The following is a 26,461-nucleotide window of genomic DNA, read 5'->3' on the forward strand; positions in this document are numbered from 1 at the left end:
AAAACACTAGACATTTACTACAAATATTGTGGCTCTTCTGCCTCATTTACATTTAGTCAACAGAAACATTACCTTCTTGTGTCAATGAATAAATAAACATGTTTAAGCAGGCTCTATTTCAAGCTTACGAGTGAAAAGCATTCTTCACTGAGAAAAACATTGGAGAATATCCCAAACAGCAGGAGGTCCAGTGTGCCATGCAAAACTTAACTGACAAGCAATTCACAAAACAGTAAGGCTACAATGTAGAGAAGGGACATTAATGTGTATTTTCACACTATAACAGGAGTGATTTTGTGCATTTTCCATACACAAGAAAAAGGGAAACTAAGGACAGAGAGTAATGGATGAAAAGCATACTTTGTGTGTGTGTTGCGTGTCTGTGAGGGGGAAGCGAGAGCAAGCGAGAGAGAGAAGGCGGTAAGGCAGGATGATAGAGAATGGTGTATGAATAGCCACTCACCTTTAAGAGCGTATGCTACGTGTTCCAGACTGATCGCCCTGGGTGTGTCCCCTTTGGCTCCTCTTCCTGCCCCTCCTCCTTGTCCTCCTCCTCGCTTTCTTGGCATGTGAACCTCTGGGCTACTGATAACCTGAAACAAAAGAAGGTGGATGGAAAAACACGGTTGTGTCAGTACCTCCGAGGTGTCAATCTCCCAACTCTTCGGATATGTAACAAGCCAGACAGAGCTGGGGCTCAGGGGACAGTGTGCGAGGCAAGCCTCATACTGGAGTCTTTCATTCTCTGTCCTTGACATTCACTCCCACACCGTCTGACTGCCTGAATGACTGCTGCCACACATTAGCTCCCTCTTCTAAGCACGGTGATGCTATTGAGAGAAAATAAGGCCTTGATAATACATTTCTGCTTCGATTGAACCATCGGTTTGGTAGAGAAACCGTAGTCCTTTTCAAACAGAGATCCAGTGTTCCTAATATGAGCATGATTAAGTGACAACTTAATTACTTTGTTTCCTTGGATGAGTCCTGGAGTTGAGTGCGTGAAGTCATTTGTTCAAAATAAGGTCACAGGAGCCAAACCGCCCTGTCAAGAGCGTGACTAAAACCCCAGGCCCAGCCAAATAGATACAGTAAACCTGACAATCTCTCACCTCCAATTTATTAAGGCTTACCTTAGGATGTACTGGGATTTTGAATCCTTCATTTGAATAAAATAAATAAGAGAGAGAGTAGCCGAAGACCCGACACATTTGTTGCCTGGGGACGAGAGCCAGTCAGTTTACAGCTCGACTCTGGCAAATCAGGGCTAACTTACTGACTTGTCTCTGCCAATCAGAAAGTCAATGAGACGAAGCTATGAAAGTATTTCCAGGGTTAAAATGTGTGCTACTGCGGATTGGACAAGGTTCAGAGTACCCCTTGGTTGCTGCGTAGATTAAATACTGTAGCCCACAGGTTACCTCAATGACATATTTTACTTCATGCTCAAGTCATGAACAAAAAAAATTTAAGTCTTAGAAAATAAAATGTTCAGCACTGCAGTGGGCCATAGACTACAGCAGGGTTCTCTAACTGGTGGTCTGCGTTTTTAAATGTTTCTCTATTGTCATTGGGCACGAATGATAGTAAAAACACCAGGAAATCAGCTCAGTGATTTTAATTTAATAAATCTGTTCCCAAGTATTACCAAACATAAGAGATGTGATCTTATACAAACTGTAAGCAAGGTTTGACATTTTTTGGGGGGGGGTCAAATATTATATCCATTGAGTCTTCTTGCGGTCAATCTGCAGACTACAAATTATTTGTAATTATTTTCCGACCCCCTGACCATCCACTCAAGAAGATTTTCCCCTCATTCTCCAACTCAGTCTTTCAGAATTATTTACAGACAACACGAAACACTGTTCATCGTCGGCCTAAAACATCTTGATTATTGTCCAGTCATATGGAGTGTGCAAAGCTGTCAAAGGCCGGCTACTTTGAAGAATCTCAAATATATTTTGATTTGTTCAACACTTTTTTGGTTACTACATGATTCCATGTGTTTTTTCATAGTTTTATGCCTTCACTATCATTCAACAATGTAGAAATTAGTAAAAAAAATAAAGAAAAACCCTTGAATGAGTAGGTGTGTCCAAACTTTTGACTGGTACTGTAGTTAAGCTGCAGCTGGCCCAGAACAGAGCACACATCTTGCTCTTCATTATAATCAGAGGGCTAATATTAATACTATGCATGCCAGTCTCTCTTGGCTAAGAGTTGAGTAAAGACTGACTGTCATTCTTGTTTTTATAAGAAACAATGTGTTGGAAATTCCAATTTGTTTGCATAGCCAACTTACACACAGCACTGACACACACGCTTATCCCACCAGACATGCCACCAGGGGTCTTTTCACAGTCCCCAGGTCCAGAACAAATTCAAGAAAACGTACAGTATTATACAGAGCCATGAGTGCAAGGAACTCTTCCATCTTATATAGCACAAGTGAACAGCAAACCTGGTTTAAAAAAAAACAGATAAAGCAACCTCAAGGCACAACGCCTCTCCCCCATGTGACCTACTTGTTGTGTGAATGTACTGACATGTATGTGTAACTGATAGACGCGCGTACGCGTCCTTTGTAATGCCTTTTCTTTTCGTGTCCAACCCCGGTAATACTGTCGCCATTGGTGTCGGCTAATGGGGATCCTAATAAATCAAAAACACCCGAAGCTAGGATATAATTAAAAACATCAGGTGGAATGTCAGTTAAAATGTCAGCAGCTGTCTTCTGACTGGGAGACACTGCTCTGTTCACAGTAGGCCTACATTGATAAATCACAGATCATAACGCAAAAGTGAGAGTGGAATGAACTGTACTGTGCTATGCATGTGGGGGAGTGACAAGAAAATATGCAAATCCTTTTAAGTATCATCAACAAGACACCACAAGAGAGAACAAAATGCATTTCAGTCATATTGGATGTGGAACTAAGTAGTGAGCAGGAGGATTGGATCTAGTTCATCCATGTTGCTTTATATGAGACATGAAGAAGAATTGTAAATATCATACATGTGATGGATCAATCTGCATCGAAACGGATCCATTTTTTCTGACTGCTCTTTGGTAGACTGCAGAGAGAAGTCAGCAGCCACTTAAAATGGGGCCTGTCAGTGAGAGCTGCCATGGGCCTATTCCTCCTGAATGCACCATATTGCATCACCTAACTAACCCCAGCCCTACAACACATCCCTACCTACAATCCCGCTCTTCCCATGCTAAACCATGTGACGTTTAATCCCATCATATTTCCACTCCTGCGCTTCGTAGAGCACAGGCCCCAACAGATGGACAGACCGGGCTGGACGGAGACAGTGGACACAGCCGAGAGATGACTGACAGTCTTCCATACTACAGTGACATTAGTTCCTCGGCCAGGGCTCAGGACATGTTTGAGTTATGGGGGCCTGAGGGTTGCGGTGCAGAGGGAGCGTCCGGCTGGGTCTGGGAGATGTCAGATCAATGTGTGGCAGCCTCCTCACTCTCAGGTCATGGCTTCCTGTCTCCCCAAGGAACATACAGTATGGCACCAGGCAGCAGGCTCCACACAGGAACCACACAGTGGCAAAGAGCGGAGCCACTGGCTGACTGAATGACTGACTGTACAGCACATTGAGAGAGCGGCATCCTTAGTACATGCTAGATGAATTGAACTATTCTTTAATTGTATTTTACCACAATGGAACGTCTCTAAATGACCTTGGATTTCATATTCTGTTCAAAACTACCACGCAATCAACTGTGAGGATAGAAGTGTGATTTTCGAGATTCAAATCAACTTCGAAATCCTTTGTCATTTGTAGGAAATGGAAAATAACATGTATAAAAACACAAACGAGAACAATGAATCAAACACTGTTTACCGGGGAAACTATTACCAAGAGGCTGACAGGTGTGTTTAATTACTGCCGCGTTGACGCTGGTTGGAGGAAACTCTAATGCAGTTTGCAGCTTTGAACCATGGTAATTATTTTCCTTTGCCTATTACATTGAAGCTTAAAGGGGCAATCTGCAGTTGAAACGATAACAAAGCACTTTCCCCGTCTCTGTTCTGTTAAAAAGCTGAGGGATGGGCCTGGAGAAATGTAACCACTCTCAGATTCATAGACAGAGCTATGGATGCAAGAATTGACCATCCATGATATTAACATGATCGTTTTAACTATGTTTTCAGGCTATATAGTGTTTGTTTACATTTGCTTTGTTTATAAGCTTGTTTTACTCCAATGTTTGTATTTTGGGTTCTCATGGAGCGTGACAGTTGAACTAAGCTCATGAGGCATTTATAAAAATTATATTCTTCAAGAATCAAATGGGTATTAGGGATGCAAACTTCGGTACATTTTGATGCCAACTAACTGACCCTCATTAACCGGTCACAATTTCCCCAAACAGTAAAATGATGTGAACAACAGAAAATACTTGTATGCATACAAGGAAAGGACATTTTTCATTTTGAGCTTAATGTAAACATGCAACAATAGCCAGCCTATCATATTACAGTCAAAATGCTACAGCCTATTATTCAACATTCAACTCATGTAATGAAGAAACTAATAAACACGGCATTTTCATTTCTCAAAAAGCAATTTGCGGGACACAATTTGCGGGTTCTAAACAGGGCACCTAATGCAAGCGGTGAGAGATGGAAATCTTAGTTAGAAACTTAGAAAGATGGGGAATCTAATAGTAACAACTAGGATGGGTTGCTAATATGACTAGGATTGTGCCTTTGGCTTCTAGACAACAAAATAAAGTTAATATGAAAATCAGTAGAACAGGAGAGAAATGCTGGTTATTGGCACGAGGAAGTCTTGCATTCACGTTTCTATGGATGGATTTTGGCAAGGCTACTTTGAAACAAGCTAATGCCTCATTATTTGAAGTCAAGTAAAATGTTCAGGTTTCAAACAAGTACACTGCCTCAAGCTCCCATTGGAAAGTGGTGGGTGATGTGCCGATAGCCTGACTACTGTTGACTATAGCCTATGCCAGGGGTATCCAACCTTTTCTAGCATGAGAGCAACAAAACATGTCATTAGCTTTCAAATTAGGCTCATTCTTCTCTTCCTTGCAACTATTCCCCGGATCTTTAGTGCACTACTTTCTCTTGTACACTGTTTTCTGTCAATATACCTAGTAAAATAAATGGTTCATAACAACTATTTATTTATTTAAAAAAAACTAGCAAGTCAGTTAAGAACAAATTCTTATTTACAATTACGGCCTTTAAAGGCCTCCTGCGGGGACAGGGGCTGGATGTAATTAAAAAATAAATAAATATAGGACAAAACACACATCATGACAAGAGAGACAACATAACACTACATAAAGAGAGACATAGCATGGTAGCAACACAACATGACAACATGGTAGCAAACATGGCAGCAGCACAAAACATGGTACAAACATTACTGGGCACAGACAACTGCAACATAGGGCAAGAAGGTAGAGACAACAATACATCACGAAACGCAGCCACAACCGTCAGTAAGCGTGTCCATGATTGAGTCTTTGAATGAAGAGACGGAAATAAAACTGTCCAGTTTGAGTGTTTTTTGCAGCTCGTTCCAGTCGCTAGCTGCAGCGAACTGAAAAGATGAGCAATCCAGGGATGTGTGCGCTTTGGGGACCTTTAACAGAATGTGACTGCTGTACGTGGAGGACGAGGGCTGCAGTAGATATCTCAGATAGGGGGGAGTGAGGCCTAAGAGGGTTTTATAAATAAGCATCAACCAGTGGGTCTTGAAACGGGTATACAGAGATGACCAGTTTACAGAGAAGTAGAGTGCAGTGATGTGTCCTATAAGGAGCATTGGTGGTGTAACAGTATAGCTTCTGTCCCTCTCCTCACCCCTACCTGGGCTCGAACCAGGGACCTTCTGCACACATCAACAACTGCCTCCCACGAAGCTTCGTTACCCATTGCTCCACAAAAGCAGCGGCCCTTGCAGAGCAAGGGGAACAACTACTTCAAGGTCTCAGCGCGAGTGACGTCACCGATTGAAACGCTATTAGCGTGCACCCCGCTAACAAGCTAGCCATTTCACACCGGTCACGGTGGCAAATCTGATGGCCAAATGGTAAAGAACATCTAGCCGCTCGAAAGCACCCTTACCTTCCGATCTATAAAATACGCCTCCGTAATCTAGCATGGGTAGGATGGTCATCTGAATCAGGGTTAGTTTGGCAGCTGGGGTGAAAGAGTAGTGATTACGATAGAGGAAACCAAGTCTAGATTTAACTTTAGCCTGCAGCTTAGATATGTGCTGAGAAAAAGACAGTCTACCGTCTAGCCATAATCCCAAGTACTTGTATGAGGTGACTACCTCAAGCTCTAAACCATCAGAGCTCGTAATAAACACCTGTGGGAGGAGGGGCATTCTTACCAAACCACATGACCTTTGTTTTGAAGGTGTTCAGAACAAGGTTAAGGGCAGAGAAAGCTTGTTGGACACTAAGAAAGCTTTGTTGTAGAGCGTTTAACACAAAATCCAGGGAGGGGCCAGCTGAGTATAAGACTATCATCTGCATATAAATGGATGAGAGAGCTTCCTACTGCCTGAGCTATGTTGTTGATGTAAATTGAGAAGAGCGTGGGGCCTAGGATCGAGCCTTGGGGTGCTCCCTTGGTGACAGGCAGTAGCTGAGACAGAAGATGTTTTAACATTATACACTGCACTCTGAGGTAGTTAGCAAACCAGGCTAAAGACCCCTTAGAGCACAGGTGTCAAACTCATTCCACGGAGGGCCGAGTGTCTGCGGGTTTTCGCTCCTCCCTTGTACTTGATTGATGAATTAACATCACTAATTAGTTAGGAACTCCCCACACCTGGTTGTCTAGGGCTTTATTGAAAGGAAAAACCAAAAACCTGCAGACACTCGGCCCTCCGTGGAATGAGTTTGACACCCCTGCCTTAGAGACACCGATACTCCTTAGCCGGCCTACAAGAACAGAATGGTCTACCGTATCAAAGGTTTTGGCCAAGTCAATAAGAATAGCAGCACAACATTGCTTAGAATCAAGGGCAAAGGTGACATCATTGAGGACCTTTAAGGTTGCAGTGACACCAGATTGCATACCAGAGAGAATACTATAGACATCAAGAAAGCCAGTCAGTTGATTATTGACAAGTTAACACTTTTGGGAAACAGGGCAAAATATAAATAGGCCTATAACAGTTAGGATCAGCTTGATCTCCCCCTTAAAGGATGAACCGTGCCTGCCTTCCAAGCAATGTGAACTTCCCCAGAGAGGAGAGACAGGTTAAAAAAGGTCAGAGATAGGCTTGGCGATGATAGGGGCAGCAACATTAAAGAAGAAAGGCTCTAATCCATCGGACCCAGATGTTTTTGGGGAGTAAAGTTTTAGGAGCTCCTTTAGCACCTCGGACTCAGTGACTGCCTGAAGAGAGAAACTTTATAGCGGGGCAGGGGGAAAATAGGGAGGAGCATCGGGGACAGTCGCATTAGAAGGGGTGGGAGATGAGGAAATGTTGGACGGGCAAGGAGGCATGGCAGAGGCAAATAGGAATCCTGATTTAATGAAGTGGTGATTAAAGAGCTCAGCCATGTGCTTCTTTTCAGTAACAACCACATCGTCAACATTAAGGGACATGGGCAGCTGTGAGGAGGAGGGTTTATTCTCCAGATTTTTAACGGTTTCCCAGAACTTCTTGGGGTTAGACCCAGAGAGAGAACTGCTTCTGAAAGTAACTAACTTTGGCCTTCCGGATAGCCCGAGTGCACTTATTTCTCATTTGCCTGAACGAGAGCCAGTCACCGTGAATATGCGTGTGCCGAGCCTTTCGCCAAACGCAATTCTTAAGGTGGAGTAACTGCAAGATCACGATTGAACCAGGGGCTGACCCTATTTTTAATTCTCATTTTCTTTATGGGGGCGTTTGTTAACAATACCACTGACAATATTAAAAAAGAAGGTCCAAGCGTCTTCGACAGAGCGTCTACATCGAGAGCATCCTGACTGGTTGCATCACTGCCTGGTACGGCAATTGCTCGGCCTCTGACCGCAAGGCACTACAGAGGGTAGTGCGTACGGCTCAGTACATCACTGGGGCTAAGCTTCCTGCGATCCAGGACCTTTACACCAAGCAGTGTCAGAGGAAGGCCCTAAGAATTGTCAAAGACCCCAGCCACCCCAGTCATAGACTGTTCTCTCTACTACCGCATGGCAAGCAGTACCGGAGTGCCAAGTCTAGGACAAAAAGGCTTCTCAACAGTTTTTACCCCCAAGCCATAAGACTCCTGAACAGAAAATCAAATGGTTACCCGGAATATTTGCATTGTGTGCCCCCACCCAACCCCTCTTTTTACGCTGCTGCTACTTTCTGTTGATCATATATGCATAGTCACTTCAAATATACATTCATGTACATGCTACCTCAATTGGGCCGACCAACCAATGCTCCCGCACATTGGCTAACCGGGCTATCTGCATTGTGTCCCACCCACCACCCGCCAACCCCTCTTTTACACTACTGCTACTCTCTGTTCATCATATATATATGCATAGTCACTTTAACCATATCTACATGTACATACTACCTCAAATCAGCCTGACTAACCGGTGTCTGTATGTAGCCTCGCTACTTTTATAGCCTCGCTACTGTATATAGCCTGTCTTTTTACTGTTGTTTTATTTCTTTACCTACCTATTGTTCACCTAATACAGGCTCTAAGCAATAGTGCAAAAAAGGTAAGTAAGCATTTCACTGTAAGGTCTACACCTGTTGTATTCAGCGTACGTGACAAATAAACTTTGATTTGATCAAGCTGATTCTATACCAATTTACAAAGGCCATGTCATGAAGGAAGGCTTGCTCATTAAAGTTTTTTAGCAAGCGTCTATGACAAATCAGGACAGGTCATTTCACTGAGCAGCCATTACGAACACAGGCTGTAAAACAGTGATCACTAAAGTCAATCCAGAAAACACAACTGATACCGATCAGGATTATTTGTGAGGATAACATCAAGGAGAGTAGCCTTTTCTGGGTGTTTGGAGTCATACCTTGTGGGATTGGTAATAATCTGAGAAAGATTTAGGAGTCCCAGTTTAGGTCACCTAGCAGGACAAATTCAGACTAAGTGTAAGGGGCCAGGAAAGAGCTTAGGGCAGGTAGGGTACAGGCCGGTGCTGATGGAGGACGATGGCACCCAGCAACCGCCAACAAAGAGCTACTTGAAAGTTTAATACTTAAAACCAGCAAATCAAATTGTTTGGGGACAGACTTGGTGGAGACAACCAATCACTAAAGGTGATTGTTGGTAAAGATTGCCACTCCCCCACCTTTGGAAGATTTGTCTTGCCAAAAAAAGGTTATAACCAGGAAGGTTAACATCAGTATTCAGATCACACCACCTTAACCACGTCTCAGTAATGACCAACACATCTGGATTGGAGCTGTGAACCCACACTTTCAATTGATCCATTTTAGGTAATAAGCTTCTAGTGTAAACGTGCAGAAAACCCAGGCTTTTACGAGAGCAGAAATCAGTGAAGCAGATAGAGTCAGAATTGGGGCTAGCAACTATAGATGGGCCAGGGTGTACATGGACATTTCCAGATATCATCAGCAGCAGTAACACAATCAAGGCACGGCAGACGATAGGGAGAGCTCTCCAGTGTTGATTTATGACATGTGCATTAGATGGCCTTATTAATTCAGATTATTTTCCCCAAATTATGTTCTCAGCTTTATTTTTCATGATTAGAGTTATTTTGTTTTATTCATAAAGAAACAACAAAATTGGATGTTCTGAGTCCATGTCAATGCTTAAATCACATCAAAAAAAAAAAAATGCATCTGGAAGAAAACGTAAACATTTATTTGAGTGTAATTCCCCTTTAATAGCACATCTAGCATGTGAGGAATGTGCCGGTCTAGCGATGGTTTTGTACTTGTCCTGCTCACTTCATGGCAAAGTTTGTAAATAACAAATAGATATAAATGATATACTTCCTCATGATATACTTCTGCCAGGTAAGCCTACTTTGCAGTTTACATTTAATTGAGGTTTTGGGGGTAGTATTTCTGTAAGCCCACAAGTTGGTTATCACATCAACTGTCGCGCAACACAAAGACAGACAGGGGCCAATATTGCTGGAAATTAATTGGCAGATATTGTGTAAGGTTTGGCTTTTTAAGCCAATAGTTCCTAACCAGGGGTGAGATCATGTCAATGTTGATTAGATAGTAGCTGGGAGCTTGCGGTGTCTGATACTTGTGAGATTTGTTTATGACAGTTTGCGGTGGAACACATGAACGTTGCATGTACACTGAACAAATATAAAACGCAACATGTAAAGTGTTGGTCCCATGTTTCATGAGCTGAAATAAAAGATCCCAGAAATGTTCCATATGCACAAAAAGCTTACTTCTCTCAGATTTTGTGCACAAATGTATTTACATCCCTGTTAATGAGCATTTCTCCTTTGCCAAGATAATCCATCCACCTGATAGGTGTGGCATATCAAGAAGCTGATTTAAAAGCATGATCATTGCACAGGTGCACCTTGTGCTGGGGACAAAAGGCCATTCTAAAATGTACAGTTTTATCACACAACGCCACAGATGTCTCAAGTTGAGGGAGCATGCAATTGGCATTCTGACAGCAGGAATGTCCAACATAGCCGTTGCCAGACACTTTAAATGTTCATTTCTGTACCATAAGCCAACTCCAACTTTATTTTAGAGAATATGGCAGTACGTCCAACCGGCCTCACAACCGCAAACCACGTGTATGGCGTGTGGGCGATCAACGTGTACGACAGCGTGTTCCATTCCCACCAATATCCAGCTACTTCGCAAAGTCATTCAAGAGGCCACAATCAACAGCCTGATCAACTCTATGCGAAGGAGAGCGTGTCGCACTGCATGAGGCAAATGGTGGTCACACCAGATACGGTCTGGTTTCCTGATCCACACCCCTAACTTTATTTTTTGGGGATATCTGTATTGTAAGTCATGTGAAATCCATAGATTAGGGCCTAATGAATTTATTTCAATTGACTGATTTCCTTATATGAGCTATAACTCTGTAAAATCTTTGAAATTGTTGCATGTTGCGTTTATATTTTGGTTCAGTATACTTTCAAAATTGTTTGGCGAGCTACACATAGGTGGGCTGCAAGCTACTGGTAACCCCTGACCTATGCACTCGAATAGCGAATGGGAGGAGCGCTTTAATTACGAGTTGAGTTTAATAAATAAAAAGAGGTCCTTTTTAAATCTTGGTCATCAAAACAGTTAACGCGCTATTGCATTTATAATTGCTATTTGTTGCGCAATGACTGGGCTTACAAAAGCATGTTTCACTCCAGTACCAGCTTGTGCGCTATATAAACAGGTGATATTTTACATTAGTAGCCTAAAACATATCTTGACTAGATTGATTCAGGGGGTTGAATACCCGTGTCAGAATCACCTTTGTCAGAAATTACAGCTACAAGTCTTTCTGTGTAATTCTAAGAGCTTTTCACACCTGGATTTTTTTCATTTTTTTTAAAAATTCTTCCTGCTCTGTCAAGTTGGTTGTTAATCATTGCCATTCAGCCATTTTCAAGTCTTGCCATAGATTTTCAAGCCGATTTAAATCAAAACTGTAACTAGGCTGCATTCAGATCAGTCTAGGTAAACTACAGTGTATATTTGGCTTTGTGTTTTAGGTTATTGTCCTGCTGAAAGGTGAATTTGTCTCCCAGTGTCTGTTGGAAAGCAGACTGAACCAGGTTTTCCTCTAGGATTCTCTCTTTTTCGTTTCTTTTATCCTAAAGAAAAACTCCCTAGTCCTTGCCAATGCGAAGCATACCTATAACATCATGTAGCCACCACCATGCTTGAAAATGTGACGAGTGGTACTCAGTAATGTGTTGGATTTGCCCCAAACATAACACTTTGTATTTCAGGACAAAAACTTTGTTTCTTTGCCACCTTTTTTGCAGTATTACTTTGTCTTTTTGCAAACGGGATGCATGTTTTGGAATATTTTTAGTCTGTACAGCCTTCCTTCTTTTCACTCAGTTAGGTTAGTATTGTGGAGTAACTACAATGTTGTTGATCCATCCTCAGTTTTCTCCTATCACAGCCATTATACTCTGTAACCATTTTTAAATCACCATTGGCCTCATGGTGAAATCCCTGTGGCTCCCATCCTCTGTGGCAACTGAGTTAGGAAGAGCACCTGTATCTTTGTAATGACTGGGTACATTGATACACCATCCAAAGTGTAATTATTAACTGCACCCATTTACCAATAGGTGCCCTTCTTCGCGAACCATTGGAAAACCTCCCTGGCCTTTGTGGTTGAAATTCATTGCTCGACTGACCTTAGGTAGTCACTCGAAAAGTATGTTAAACACTATTACTGCACACAGAGTGAATCCATGCAACTTATGTGACTTGTTCAGTACATTTTTACTCCTGAAAAAAATTATTATAATAAATGTCCATTTAGGCTTGCCAGAAGAAAAGAGTTGAATACTTATGGACTCAAGACATTTCAGCTTTTCATTTGTAAACATTTCTAAAAACATAATTCCACTTTGACATTATGGGGTAGTGTGTAGATCAGTGACACGAACTCTGAATTTATTCAAATTTTAAAAAATGTGGTGTGATTACTTTTTGAAGGAGCTGTACATACGCACCAGTTTAATACCGCTAAACTATGAAAATGTACCTATAAACTGATAAGCATGACTGGACAAATTTTAGGCGGTTAACCGATTAACTGTTAACATCCCTAACTGGGGTCGCATTAGCTTTCAGAAATCAAAAACACAGACCATCAAAACATCTGTATTTTAAACCATTTCACCTGCGTTTTATATTGAAAGTTAACTGTTTCTTGCTTCAATAGAGTGATGAGGCGTGCAACTAAAGTTTTTAATCACACAAAATACATTAGTGCAACACATTCGGCAGAAACTCGTTTTAAATCAGATGACAACAGACAGAAATGCAACGCTATTTGGCAAGCAGCCACACGAGTAAATTAGCTTACAACGAAAAAGCAAGGTATTGTTTTGCAAAAAGGATGCATGGCCATCATATTTCTAATGTTCATCATAGAAAGTAGCCAGCTTCATTTCCTAATGTTTTGCTTGAAGTTAATCTTCGCTACTAAATCGGAGAAAAACTACACCTGTGATCCAAGGAGGAGCGCAAATACATTTAATCCGAGTGGAGAAGTGCAATTATTTATTACTCCTTTTACATACATGATTTGGAGCGAAGCCGGACTTAAACCGGACAGAATTTACAATAAGAAATGTTTGCAAAACACAGCAAGATCATTTTCTCTGCGTTTTATCTTTCCTTCTGAGTAAAAAAATGCATAATCCTGCATTAACGTGACCCCTGCCCTAAAGCATATTGTATTAATTTATAAGTAAAAAAATGGGATGTAGCAACTAAAGATTGCCCCTTTAACTTTCGCACATTAAGACTACTAACTATGCCTTAGAATTAAGCTAAGCAACATTTGCAATTATGAAACCTTCTTGACCAGGGAACTTTGTATAATGTAGCCTACAAGTAGAAGTGTTTAAACTGTTCTGAAAACAAAGTTCATAGTCAAGTCAATGTACCAAAATGAAGTGTAAAAATCATCGAGATGGATATTAGGCACTAGGTGCCTTAGCAGCTGAAACAATCATTCATCCTAAAAAGATTCAACACTAATGCAGGAAGAGTGTACAAAGAAAACATGTCTTATACAGAATAACAGATCTGTCAATGTACAGTATATTTCTAGCTAGATTTAAAATTAGGCCATTGTCCAAAATTGGATCGAGTTTGCTCAAATACAAACGCTTCACATTTCAATATTCTGCTCAAGAGCCCACTCACTACAGATTGAGCCATCTGATCACATTAATGTGAAAAATCTTAGCAGTTCTACTCTACCGTTACGGTTAAAGACCAGCAGAATCTTAAACGCGACCAATCCAAATGGACAGTTGAACAAGTCTATCAACTCAATGCTTTGTCTGTGAAGCTCAACAGACACTTGCTCTTTCATCCAGTGAAAATATACTAGTGAATTAGGAAAGTATTCAGACCTTGACTTTTTCCACGTTGTTACGTTACAGCCTTATTCTAAAATCGAATAAATTGTCCCCTCCAATCTACACACAATACCCCATAATGACAAAGAAACTGATTTTTAGAAACGTTTGCTAATTTATAAAAATTTTACAATTATTGAAATATCACATTTACATACAGTTGAAGTCAGAAGTTTACATACACCTTAGCCAAATACATTTAAACTCAGCTTTTCACAATTCCTGACATGTAATCCTTGTAAAAATTCTGTCTTAGGTCAGTCAGGTTCAGCACTTTATAAGAATGTGAAATGTCAGAATAATAGTAGAGAGAATGATTATTTCAGCTTTTATTTCTTTCATCACATTCCCAGTGGGTCAGAAGTTTACATACAATCAATTAGTATTTGGTTGCATTGCCTATAAATTGTTTAACTTGGGTCAAACGTTTTGGGTAGCCTTCCACAAGCTTCCCACAATAAGTTGGGTGAATTTTGGCCCATTCCTCCTGACAGAGCTGGTGTAACGAAGTCAGGTTTGTAGGCCTCCTTGCTCGCACACGCTTTTCAGTTCTGCCCACAAATTTTCTGTAGGATTGAGGTCAGGGCTTTGTGATGGCCACTCCCAATACCTTGACTTTGTTGTCCTTAAGCCATTTTGCCACAACTTTGGAAGTATGCTTGGGGTCATTGTCCATTTGGAAGACCCCTTTGTGACCAAGCTTTAACTTCCTGACTGAGGTCTTGAGATGTTGTTTCAATATATCCACATCATTTTCCTCCCTCATTATGCCATCTATTTTGTGAGGTGCACCAGTCCCTCCTGCAGCAAAGCACCCCAACAACATGATGCTGCCACCCCTGTGCTTCAAGGTTGGGATGGTATTCTTCAGCTTGCAAGCCTCGCCCTTTTTCCTCCAAACATAATAATGGTCATTATGGACAAACAGTTCTATTTTTGGTTCATCAGACCAGAGGATATTTCTCCAAAAAGTACGATATTTGTCCCCATGTGCAGTTGCAAACCGTAGTCTGGCTTTTTTGGGTGGTTTTGGAGCAGTGGCTTCTTCCTTGCTGAGCTGCCTTTCAGGTTATGTCGATATAGGACTCGTTTTACTGTGGATATAGATACTTTTGTACCCGTTTCCTCCAGCATCTTCACAAGGTCATTTGCTGTTGTTCAGCAATTAATTTGCACTTTTCGCACCAAAGTACGCTCATCTCTAGGAGACAGAACGCGTCTCCTTCCTGAGCGGTATGACGCCTGCGTGGTCCCATGGTGTTTATACTTGCGTTCTATTGTTTGTACAGATGAACGTGGTACCTTCAGGCGTTTTGGCTGATTTCTTTTGATTTTCCCATGATGTCAAGCAAAGAGGCACTGAGTTTGATGGTAGGCCTTGAGATACATCCACAGGTACCCCTCCAATTGACTCAAATGTCAATTAGCCTGTCAGAAGCTTTTAAATCCATAACATCATTTTCTGGAATTTTCTAAGCGGTTTAAAAAGGCACAGTCAACTTAGTGTATCTAAACTTATGACCCACTGGAATTGTGATAGATTATTGTCTAAACAATCGTTGGAAAAATTACTTGTGTCATGCACAAAGTAGATGTCCTAACCGACTTCCCAAAACTATAGTTTGTAAACAAAAAATGTGTGGAGTGGTTGAAAAATGAGTTTTAATGTCTCCAACCTAAGTATGTAAACTGACTTCCAACTAAGTATTCAGACACTTTACTAAGTACTTTGTTGAAGCGCCTTTGTCAGCGATTACAGCCTCGAGTATGACGCTACAAGCCTGGCACACCTGTATTTGGGGAATTTCTCTAATTCGGATACAAGTCCGTGCTCTGGCTAGGCCAGTCAAGGACATTCAGAGACTTGTCCCGAAGCCACTCCTGCGTTGTCTTTATCCTGTTGGAAGCTGAACCTTCGCCCCAGTTTGGAGGTCCTGAGTGCTCTGGAGTAGGTGTTCATCAAGGATCTCTGTACTTTGCTCCGTTCATCTTTCCCCTAGATCCTGACTAGTGTCCCAGTCCCCGTCGCTGAAAAACATAACCTGGCAGCATTTCTCCAGACGTGACACTTTGCATTCAGGCCAAAGAATTCAAACCTGGTTTCTTCAGATCAGAGAATCTTGTTTGTCATGGTCTGAGTCCTTTAGATACCTTTTGGCAAACTCCAAGCGGGCTGTCATGTGCCTTTTACTAAGGAGTGGCTTCCTCTGACCATAAAGGCCTGATTGTTAGAGTGCTGCAGAGATTGCTGCCCTTCTGGAAGGTTCTCCCATCTCCACAGAGGAACTCTGGAGCTCTGTCAGAGTGACCATCGGGTTCTTGGTCACCTCCCTGACCAAGGCCCTTCTCCCTCGATTGCTTAGTTTGGTCGGGCAGCCAGCTCTAGGAAAAGTCTTGGTGGTTCCAAACTTCTTCCATTCCAGAATGTTGGAGGCCACTGTGTTCTTGGGGACCTTCAATGCTGCAGAAATCTTTTGGTACCCTTCCCCAGGATCTGTGCCTCGACTCAATCCTGCCTCGGAGCTCTACAGACAATTCATTTGATCTCATGGTTTGGTTTTGCTCTGACATGCACTGTCAACAGTGGAACCTTATATAGACAGGTGTGTGCCTTTCCAAATCCTATCCAATCAATTGAATTTACCACAGGTGGACTCCAATCAAGTTGTAGAAACATCTCAGGGATGATCAAGGGAAACAGGATGCACCTGAGCTCAATTTCGAGTCTCATAGCAAAGGGTCTGAATACTTATGTAAATAAGTTCTGTCTGTGCAAACAAGTCTAAGAAGCAGTTTTGATTCTTAATCCATACTTAAAATCAATTTTAGAATAAGGCTGTAACTTAACAAAATGTGGAAAAGGGGAAGGAGTCAATATTTTCCGAATGCATGCGTGTGTGTGTTTGTACGTACACGCACAAATGTTGGGCACCCCTTCAAAATTTGTGGACTCGGCGATTTCAGCTACACCAGTTGTTGACCGGTGTGTAAAATCACACACAGGTCATGCAATCTGAAGAGCTCAGTGACCTTCAACGTGGCGCCATCATAGGATGCCACCTTTCCAACAAGTCAGTTCGTCAAATTTCTGCCCTGTTAGAACTACCCCGGTCAACTGTAAGTGCTGTTATTGTGAAGTGGAAATGTCTAGGAGCAACAACGGCTCAGCCGCGAAGTGGTAGGCCACACAAGCTCACAGAACGGGACCGCAGAGTGCGTAAAAAGGAATAATGGTCTGGGGCTGTTTTTAATGGTTGGGGCTAGGCCCCTTAGTTCCAGTGAAGGGAAATCTTAACGCTACAGCATACAATTACATTCTAGACAAGTCTGTGCTTTGTGGAAACAGCTTGGGGAAGGCCCTTTCCTGTTTCAGCATGACAATGCCCCTGTGCACAAAGCGAGATACATACAGAAATGGTTTACCGAGATCGGTGTGGAAGAACTTGATTGGCCTGCACAGAGCCCTGACCTCAACCCCATCGAACACCTTTGGGATGAATTGGAACGCAGGCAGAGTCAGGCTTAGTCGCCTAAAATCAGTGTACGACCTCACTAATGCTCATGGCTGAATGGAAGCAAGTCCCTGAAGATTGGATGCTGTTATAGTAGCAAACGGGGGACCAACTCCATATTAATGCCCATGTTTTTTTGTTCTTTTTATGGAGATGCTTGACGAGCAGGTGTCCACATACTTTTAATCATGTACTGTGCCATCCTTTAAATCATGGATAAAGATTCATACAAAGTTAGACACTCCATAATTTCTGTAGCCACAAAGCGTGAATCTGATTGTACCATTCCACGGATTCTGGCAGGGGTTCAAGGTATGGTTATCTAACTGGCTCAATGCAGGTTGGTCACAAAGGCCAGGTGATTCATCCCCTCTTGGACAACCTAATGCTTAGTACGTTTCATTCTTTCTGAAAGATTGAAACTCAGTCATTTTGAAAACGTCTGAAATCCAATCTCTTCAAAACGATAATGTTTTGAAAGAACATCGCTGTTAAACAATAAAGCCAGCATTTGATGTGTCCGGCATAGGTCTGGCTGCCTATGAATCCTGCGGCTCCCTCTGCTTTGGTCTGCTGCCGCCGCCGCTGCTTCCATTCCTCATTATTTTTAATGAGAACGTGGAACACACCTGTAGAGCCTCACACAAATGATCAGCAGCACTTCACCTTGGGATTAACATTTATCACGTATAACTTCTGAATCAGAGACAGCTAAATTATTCACAATCCTTCCATTAAAGGTCAATGGAGAGTCTGAGACGGAACCTGAAGGTGGACGTCACTACTGACTAAATGTACTTTTTTCTCCTCCCCAACTAGATCCGGAGTTTACCAGAGTGCCATTTCCATCCCAATATAGTGCTCAATCTCCAGTGCTCCACAAATGGACAGTCTAAAAAGGGGTTATAATGGCACAGCTTGGATAACAAAATAGCGCCCCTTGTGTGCACTTCTGGTAATACTCTATACCCCGGTATGGTACAGAAACGGTATGACAGTATGAAAATATGGATACTGCACTGCAGCCTCACAAACAAGTGACACTCGGTCAAACAGGGCAATTTCCACAAGCAGTGCTTAAGCGCATGAATGGTAATTCAGCTCTCAAGTTTGTGACAGCTAATAAAAGAGAGAGCAGTCCTAATTAAAATCAGTAACACCCTCTGTTCATCTCTCCTCTGCACCCCTATCCCCTTTGGGCAAAGCCAGAACATTCTAATTGGTCATGGGCAGCACAGGCAAACAGAAAAAGCTGTTAAAACACATACAAACTTCTTGGCACGCATCTTGGTACATCAGTTGGTTACGATCTACTATTCTGATTTAGTTATTCTCCATCTTTGACCTTCGAATGAAATTCTCTTAGACTGGCAGCATTTCAGTAAACTATGTCCTGTGTCAGTAAACTGCTAACCGCATAACCTAGGTTGAGAGAGGATAAGACTGCAGGAAGGAGAAAGAAACGTCTGAGACGCCAACCTGGTGTGCAATCCATCACCCGCCCGAACGAAGTGCCCCGTCATTGAAATAAATAATGAAGCACAAATGTCAGTCAATAATGAATAAAACCTCCATCCTTGTCATTACCTGTGAGTCCTAACACAGTGACACCATGATATAAAAGAATGGAGAACTAAAAAATAAAGGCATTTGAGTATAGCCTAATACCATGGCTGTCACTCCATCTCATTCACTATGCCAGCCAAATAACCCCTCAGAGCTTGACGGGCACGCACAGTGGCGTACATTTCACTAACTTAGTCTGCCTGTCACCAGACACAAAAATATTAGAAATGTCAGGGAGAATCTGCCATTGGTCTTTTAACTTGCACACATTTACACACACACGCTATTTATTCACAACTGACCTAGGACTAATGAAAATACTGTTCACAATCACTTGTAGCAGACAGTGTATTGTAATTCAGCTTTTTTTAAATCAAAAGGAATCAGCAATGTGCATTCATTTCCACACTGTGGATACAATCCCTGAGCAGAATAGCATGAAGTGAACACAGTATCAACATTACCACTATCCAGCACATGCTAAACAAATCGCAGTATCATATGAATTGGAACTAAACGCTTAGGTATCCTTTTCATATCTTTTAACACCTGATTTACTTAACAAAACGCACATCTCAATAGGTGGTCCAGGTAAGTCATGACATGGCACAAGTAAGGAGGTGGGCCTTTCCTCTGTTGTTCATCAAGCAAGCGGGGAGCCCAATGACATCACAGATTCCATTCAGACCAACTCCTTGAATGCCCGACTCCTTGTAGTTTGCAGTTGTGTCAACAACAAAAACTTCTTTACTCAAATAGTTTTTTACCCTTTAGTATGTGTGTACTTTACTGTATTGATACTTGGGATATCGCTTTCAACAGTAAAAGTTCCAAATTAAACAATAAACAAAGGCTATCAGAGCCTGGTGAATGTGGTGGTCTGTGAAGAGGGGGGGAAAAAAACCACACAAAAATCATTATGGCATGGAAGAGTACACATTTATAGGGATATTACAGCAGCAGCAACCAGCCCAGAGGAACCCTGCTGCTGGAATGCAGTGGGGGAGAAGACGAGGCGGCTGTATTACCTCTCAGAAAGGCAGTGGAGGGAAGCCGATCCACCTGCTTAGCTGAGCAATGTTACCCAAAGCCCTCGGAGGACAGATTGTGGCTCTCATCCAGGTGTGACCTCGTGTTTCTCTTTCATTACCCAACACTGAATGAGCAAACACGTACGCACATGAACACACACACACCGCCTACCTGCACCGGCTCATGCCAATTATCTGGAAAAAGCATGGAGGCACACACACAAGTAGACCCAGTACCTTTTTAACTACACACCATACACAGCACACACACTGCCTTCAGCCCAATTAGGCTAGGCCTACAGTATGTTGAGTTCTGTCGCCATTTCTCTCCCACCGTCTTATCTTCTCCTTAAATCATTAGTGGGAACAGGAGAAATGTCAGTGTCTGCTCTGAGCAAGGAGGGTATTTTTCCTCAAGACGTTCAACAGATGTTACAACAGCTTGTGATGGAGTCTAAAAGAGACACTCATACTTTGGAAACGAGACATTTGGATTCAGATGAAAAGCGGCTAAAAAGATCAAGTTAGAGAACAAAGAAGACTGAGAGAAAGTGAGACACGATAAGAGAAACCGATGAGCTGAAAACTGGTTGAAAAGCTTTAAAGAAGGATAGAATCAAAAGGAGGAGAAACATAAGTCAGTCTACGTTTAGGCTATGGCTCAGTGCATGAGAGAGCCAGATGAATCACCTAATTTCCTTAGAGGAAGAAATCAACGGCAGACCACACCCCTGCCATATTCAAATAGGCCTACCAACCAGGGCCAACCACAAAACTACACATACTAAATGGGACATGTGAGAACATGATGGGGAATGGGAGCAGGTAGCCTAGCGGTTAAGAGCGGTGGGCCAGTAACCGAAAGCTCGCTGGTTCGAATTAGGGCTGGGTGATATATCGAAATAATGTTTTAGCGCAATGTTCCAAATGCCTGTATCGTTTTTAATGAGTGTTTGTCTTTTTGGTCTTCCAACTCGCAAAGACACCAAGCCCCTCCCCCTGCCCCTCACATCAACGAAAAATCTTCTTCCTCTCTGACAAGCCGTTCCAACTCACTATTTTCAGTTTGGTCCAACATCGGTCATATGAACACCGAAACATTATTTGACCGTAATAGAGAACTTAACCTTTGTAACGATACCCTTTTTATATGTCTCAACTCCCAAAACTTAGAGCAGAGCAGACCTTACTAAGATGGGGGTATCAATGAATGTCATTTCATAGAAATTTCATAGAATTCACCAATGTCATTTCATAGAATTTGGCAGTACGTCCAACCAGCCTCACAACCGCAGACCACGTGTATGGCGGTTTGCTGACGTTAACGTTGTGAACAGAGTACCCCATGGTGGCAGTGGTATGGGCAGGCATTAGCTACGGACAAGGAACAATTGTATTTTATTGATGACAATTTCAATGCACAGAGATACCGTGAAGAGGTCCTGAGCCCTATTGTCGTGCCATTTATCCGCCGCCATCACTTGTACGACAGTGTGTTCCAGTTCCCGCCAATATCCAGCAACTTCGCACAGCCATTGAAGAGGAATGGAACAACATTCCACAGGCCACAATCAACAGCCTGATCAACTCTATGAGGAGATGTGTCGCACTGCATGAGGCAAATGGAGATCTACTGACTGGGTTTCTGATCCATGCCCCCATCTTTTCTTTAAGGTGTTTGTGACCAACAGTAACGTCTTCCCAGTAACGTGAAATCCATAGATTAGGGTCTAATGAATTGATTTAAATATTTCTGATTTCCTTATATGAACCGTAACTGAATAAAATCTTTGAAATTATTGCATGTTGCGTTTATATTTTTGTTCAGTATATAGAGATTAGCTACTCACTATGTGTAACCTTTATTTAACTAGGCAAATCAGTTAAGAACAACTTCTTATTTACGTCCTACCCCGGCCAAAACCGGACGACGCTGGGCCAATTGTGCGCCGCCCTATGGGACTCCCAATAACGTCCGGTTGTGATACCACCTAGATTTGAACCAGGTACTGTAGTGACACCTCTTGAGATGCAGTGCCTTAGACCGCTGCGCCACTTGGGAGCCCCAAGTGCTTGAGAGATTGTTTAGGAGTTGTGTTAATGTTCTATAATGCCTGCTATCAGAAGTTAGTCATTATCAGTGGATGTGCATGGTTCTGGTTACATTTAACAAAAATGGCATTTTCATAGACTTCAAAGCCAGTGATTATTGCAACAAAAACAAAGCAGGTTAAACTATTTTGATAAAATAATACAATTATTAGTGGGTCTTATGGATGAAGGCTTATATTTAACCTAAGTATAATTTTACAAGTCCTGCATTTATTTGATTTGTCCCAACTGTTTCAAATGCAGTCTATTGACCTTTTAATAATGCAAAGGTAATTTGTTTATATATATATATTCTTTTTTATAGATAACGTGATATGATTTTTAGGCCATATCGCCAAGCCCTAGTTCGAATCCCAGCACCGACTAGGTGAAAAACCTGTCCATGTGCCCTTGAGCAAGGCACTTAACCCTAATTGCTCCTGTAAGTCGCTCTGGATAAGAGTGTCTGCTAGATGACTAAAATGTTCATGTAAAATGGGGGAATAATCTGACAAAATGATTAGGCGTAGACTGCCTTTTGGGCATGTGGGATAATGGAATAGAACAGATTGAGGGAAAAAGATTGTAGGGGCATGAATACTGGGGGCGGAGACCAGAATAGGCATTGTTTATTTTGACACACTGTAGAGTACAAAATACACACTAAAATATAACATTGTCAGACAGCTTGCTGTGCCTGCCAAACCCCTGCTGGTGCAAACCCACATGTTTGTTTGGATATTTAGGTATGTAGGCCTATAAACAGCTCTTTCATAAGGTTATTAATATTATCATCAGGGAATGGAATGTGCATGCAAATGTTTTTCCTCCGGCAATCCTTTTTATCCACCTCTGAATCAAAATAAAAGCAAACTGTACCATTCAACGCTGATTCAAATGGGGTTTCATACGTTTTGACAAGACCTGGGATTTATCTGTGCCTCTGGTGCATCTTAGGAGGAGACGAACCAAGGAAGTTAGTGGATGAACTCGAACGGCATAGTAGCCGCTCTGCTCTTCCAAATAAACTTCCAACATTATTCCACAATCCAAGAGACACTTCCAACCTCTGTCCTGGAATCAGTCAGGAGACGGGACTAATTCACAGCCACTGCAGGGGACAAAAGACTGGAAGAGCAGACAAAAAGACAGCTACTGGCAGTTTCTCTCTCGGACGCTCTCCCTCTAGCTGAAACTATCCCATGGTGCTATCAGAGTGCGGCTCTGTTGAGACATGCCAGTCCAGCCTCCCCATACAAAGCCGTCTGTGCAGCACAAGACCGAGCTCCTTTTATTAGTAGTCCAATATCATAGGCAAACCCCCAGGGGGCATAATGGCTTTACCGCCACTTCATATAGGAAGTAGGGGTCTGAAAACCACTTGGAGGCCACCAAGAAAATTGGACACGGACACTTCTAATCCAGAGCAAAGCACTAAGGCTGTTGCTTTTATTGCTTTGCAGTTGATTTTCCTTTTTATTTTTCTAACCCGGAGTCAAACCCCATGCTTTGCCTGTCACAAGGCACCGTTTCAACAAAACAAGTCACACACGCGTACGTAACTAGGCGATAAAAAGCAAGGGAGTAAACACTGAACAGTATAACATTCTGGTTAAATCATAAAGGGTAATAGCTGTCAACTGGCCTAAAAAGGCTGATAAAAATAACATCCTCTAATTGCGGTATTCTTTTTCATTACGAGGCAGGCTCAACAAAAAAACAAACACATGCAGAGTCTTTCATTAAAAGTTCATGTTGGCCAGCTCTCCCTCTATACATAATAAAAGACCAGTTTGCACACACAAAGTGCTCCCACACACTCTAGGGAGCTGGAAATCGTTAAAACCACGTGTGTAGCAGGGAAAACAAAAAGGTGGACCTGGCCAATCATATTCATAAAATAGAGCTATAAATGATTCAGCCATATTAGTGGTAGCAACTGTGAGGATGTATGTCCTGCTTGTCTGAATAATACTACCGGAGAACACAGTGCCTGGCAGGATTCAGGGCTGTAGTAGAGGAAGAGATGGACTCAGGAAAAGACTGCACTGTCCCTAGGGAGTGTCAATTCTCATTCTCTCTCTGTAAGGCCAACAACTGCTGTAGGCGACTGAATGAAACAGGAAGAAGTATATTCACTATGGAAACAGGGACATTCCCTGAAGAGAGAGTGTGTGTGTGTGTGTACACGTCAGTGTACCATTGCTATACACTAGTGAGAGAAAACGGTAATCACTTTAAGTTTCTTTTAGAAGGACTGACCTCTGCTTTAATGCAATGGATCCAGAGGTCAGTACAATGCTGATGTGGCTGTTTCAGCCCTAGTGATTCACTGGGCATGCAGGGGTTCCGATAATGTGCAATCAGCGCAAATCACTGGAATCACTCGAGCCTGGCGCAACCTTGGGAGCGCTACGGAAATCTTCAAACAGCAGAAGAGACAAAACAGTGACATTAGAAATGCATATATGCTGCGTGCTTTGGCCATTGTTCAGTAACACTTCTTTCCAAACCAAGCAACGGTCGTTTTTTTTTTTTTTTTTGATCGTTCAGCCAAAGCACGACTGGTTATGTGGGTTTTGCTTCATCATTTATTTTATGAGTCGCTTATAGGTAGTAATAGAGCCAGGCTCAGACCAGGATTACATTTTTCATCAGTATCTAACTCATTCACAGGACACATTCCACACAGGGATGTGTAATGAGTGTATGAATGAATAAATGGCAGAAAGAGACTCAACCTTCAGAGGAGAGCTTGAAAAATAAATACTGTGACCACTTGTTTGTCTGGATGTCAGAGGTTAGAACACTACCAGCCCGTGATGCCAAAAACACGGCACAATAGTAGGGCCCTGTTCACCATATCTGGAACAGTGTGTCCAAAGGTTTGCTGGGAAATCACAGGCAAGGACAGCCACTGGCGCTGACGCAAGTACGACAGCGTGGGAGGAGGTGGTGAAAACGAGTGAAAAGAGGAAGAGACTGGGCGAGAGTGAGAGCGCCTGGGAAAGGAGTCAAGAATGTCCTGGCATGAGCTCGGAGGACTGTCATGACGAGTGTGACTGCAGATGATCCTCAACTAAAAAAGGACAACGCCAGATCCACTAGAAAATAAGCATCTGACCAAATTACACGAGAACCCCTAATCAGATCCACTAGAAAATATGCATCTGACCAAATTACACGTGAGAATCCCTAATGCAAAAGGTTACCGTCAAAAACAAGAATGCCATTAAAATTAAGGAGTTCGACAGTATTTCTTCTTCCTGAATAAAGATAGGCTGTAGTGGAAGGGAAAGTTGCTATGATAAGGGGTGAATGATAAGCAGTGGAGGATGTAGGCAAAGAAGTAGCTCTAGTGGCAGCCAGAATGAGAGGCCTGTAGTGCAGGCCAGAGAGGCCTATAGCCTAATGAGCCAGGCCAGTCAGAAGCTCTGAAATGAAGCTACGCTCCTCATCCCGGTGTTGCCGCCAGTAGCAGCTGGCCACACAGGCAGTCACACCTGGAGAATCCCAGGATGCAGGGAGTTAAGCCCCAGCCAGCAGAGCTGGTAGCAGTGGGAGGCAGGCACAGAGAGGTAGGCTGTTAGGTTCGGTAGCAGAGAAAAAAGCGTCAATAATACTGTTTTGCCCTTCTTGAGACGCTGTAGCCAGTATACCCTTAGATCCATTCTAACTAAGACAAGAAATCTGTAATTAATTGACGTAATTCGCATGAAAACGAGTCACCTCCCGTTGAACGACAAACACTCCCTACTGTTGACCAATCACTGTCGAAGGGGTTTGCCACAAGAAAATAAAAAAAATGTGTGCGCACGAACAGCCGAAAAACCCTTGGCGAAGACCAATATGTACAAAATATATGCACAAACTGTTCCGAACTCTTCGGATAGGATGCGCCCAATGTCTTTAGCCTAGCTAGCTAAGGCCTTCAAGACTTTGTGCTGAAGAGTACGGTTTCCCAGCCTCTGACTGAGACACAGCCAGCCAGGTCTAACAAGGGAAGGGAAGCAACAGGAATAAGTTAGGGAAGGACGGTTTGATGGAGTGGGTATGGAGGGAGGGGAGAGGAGAGGCGTTTTGAATGGCTGTGGTTGTATGCCATTGTAAAAATACCGCAGCAGGCTGTCACGGGCGACAATTCATTTTAAATACTCACAAA

General features: G+C 42.5%; 1 protein-coding gene across 2 annotated transcripts in view; it reads right to left on the reverse strand.

Annotated features, from left to right (window-relative positions):
* tjap1 (tight junction associated protein 1 (peripheral)) overlaps positions 1–26,461 on the reverse strand; it is a 73,855-nt gene that overhangs the window by 37,658 nt on the left and 9,736 nt on the right. For both annotated transcript variants that reach the window (XM_038960430.1, XM_038960429.1), the window contains exon 2: positions 464–593. The gene's annotated coding sequence lies outside the window, so the exon portion shown is untranslated. The remainder of the gene's footprint in view (positions 1–463; positions 594–26,461) is intronic.

This window comes from Salvelinus namaycush, chromosome 22 (assembly GCF_016432855.1).
Source record: "Salvelinus namaycush isolate Seneca chromosome 22, SaNama_1.0, whole genome shotgun sequence".
In the NCBI taxonomy this organism is placed as follows: domain Eukaryota; kingdom Metazoa; phylum Chordata; class Actinopteri; order Salmoniformes; family Salmonidae; genus Salvelinus; species Salvelinus namaycush.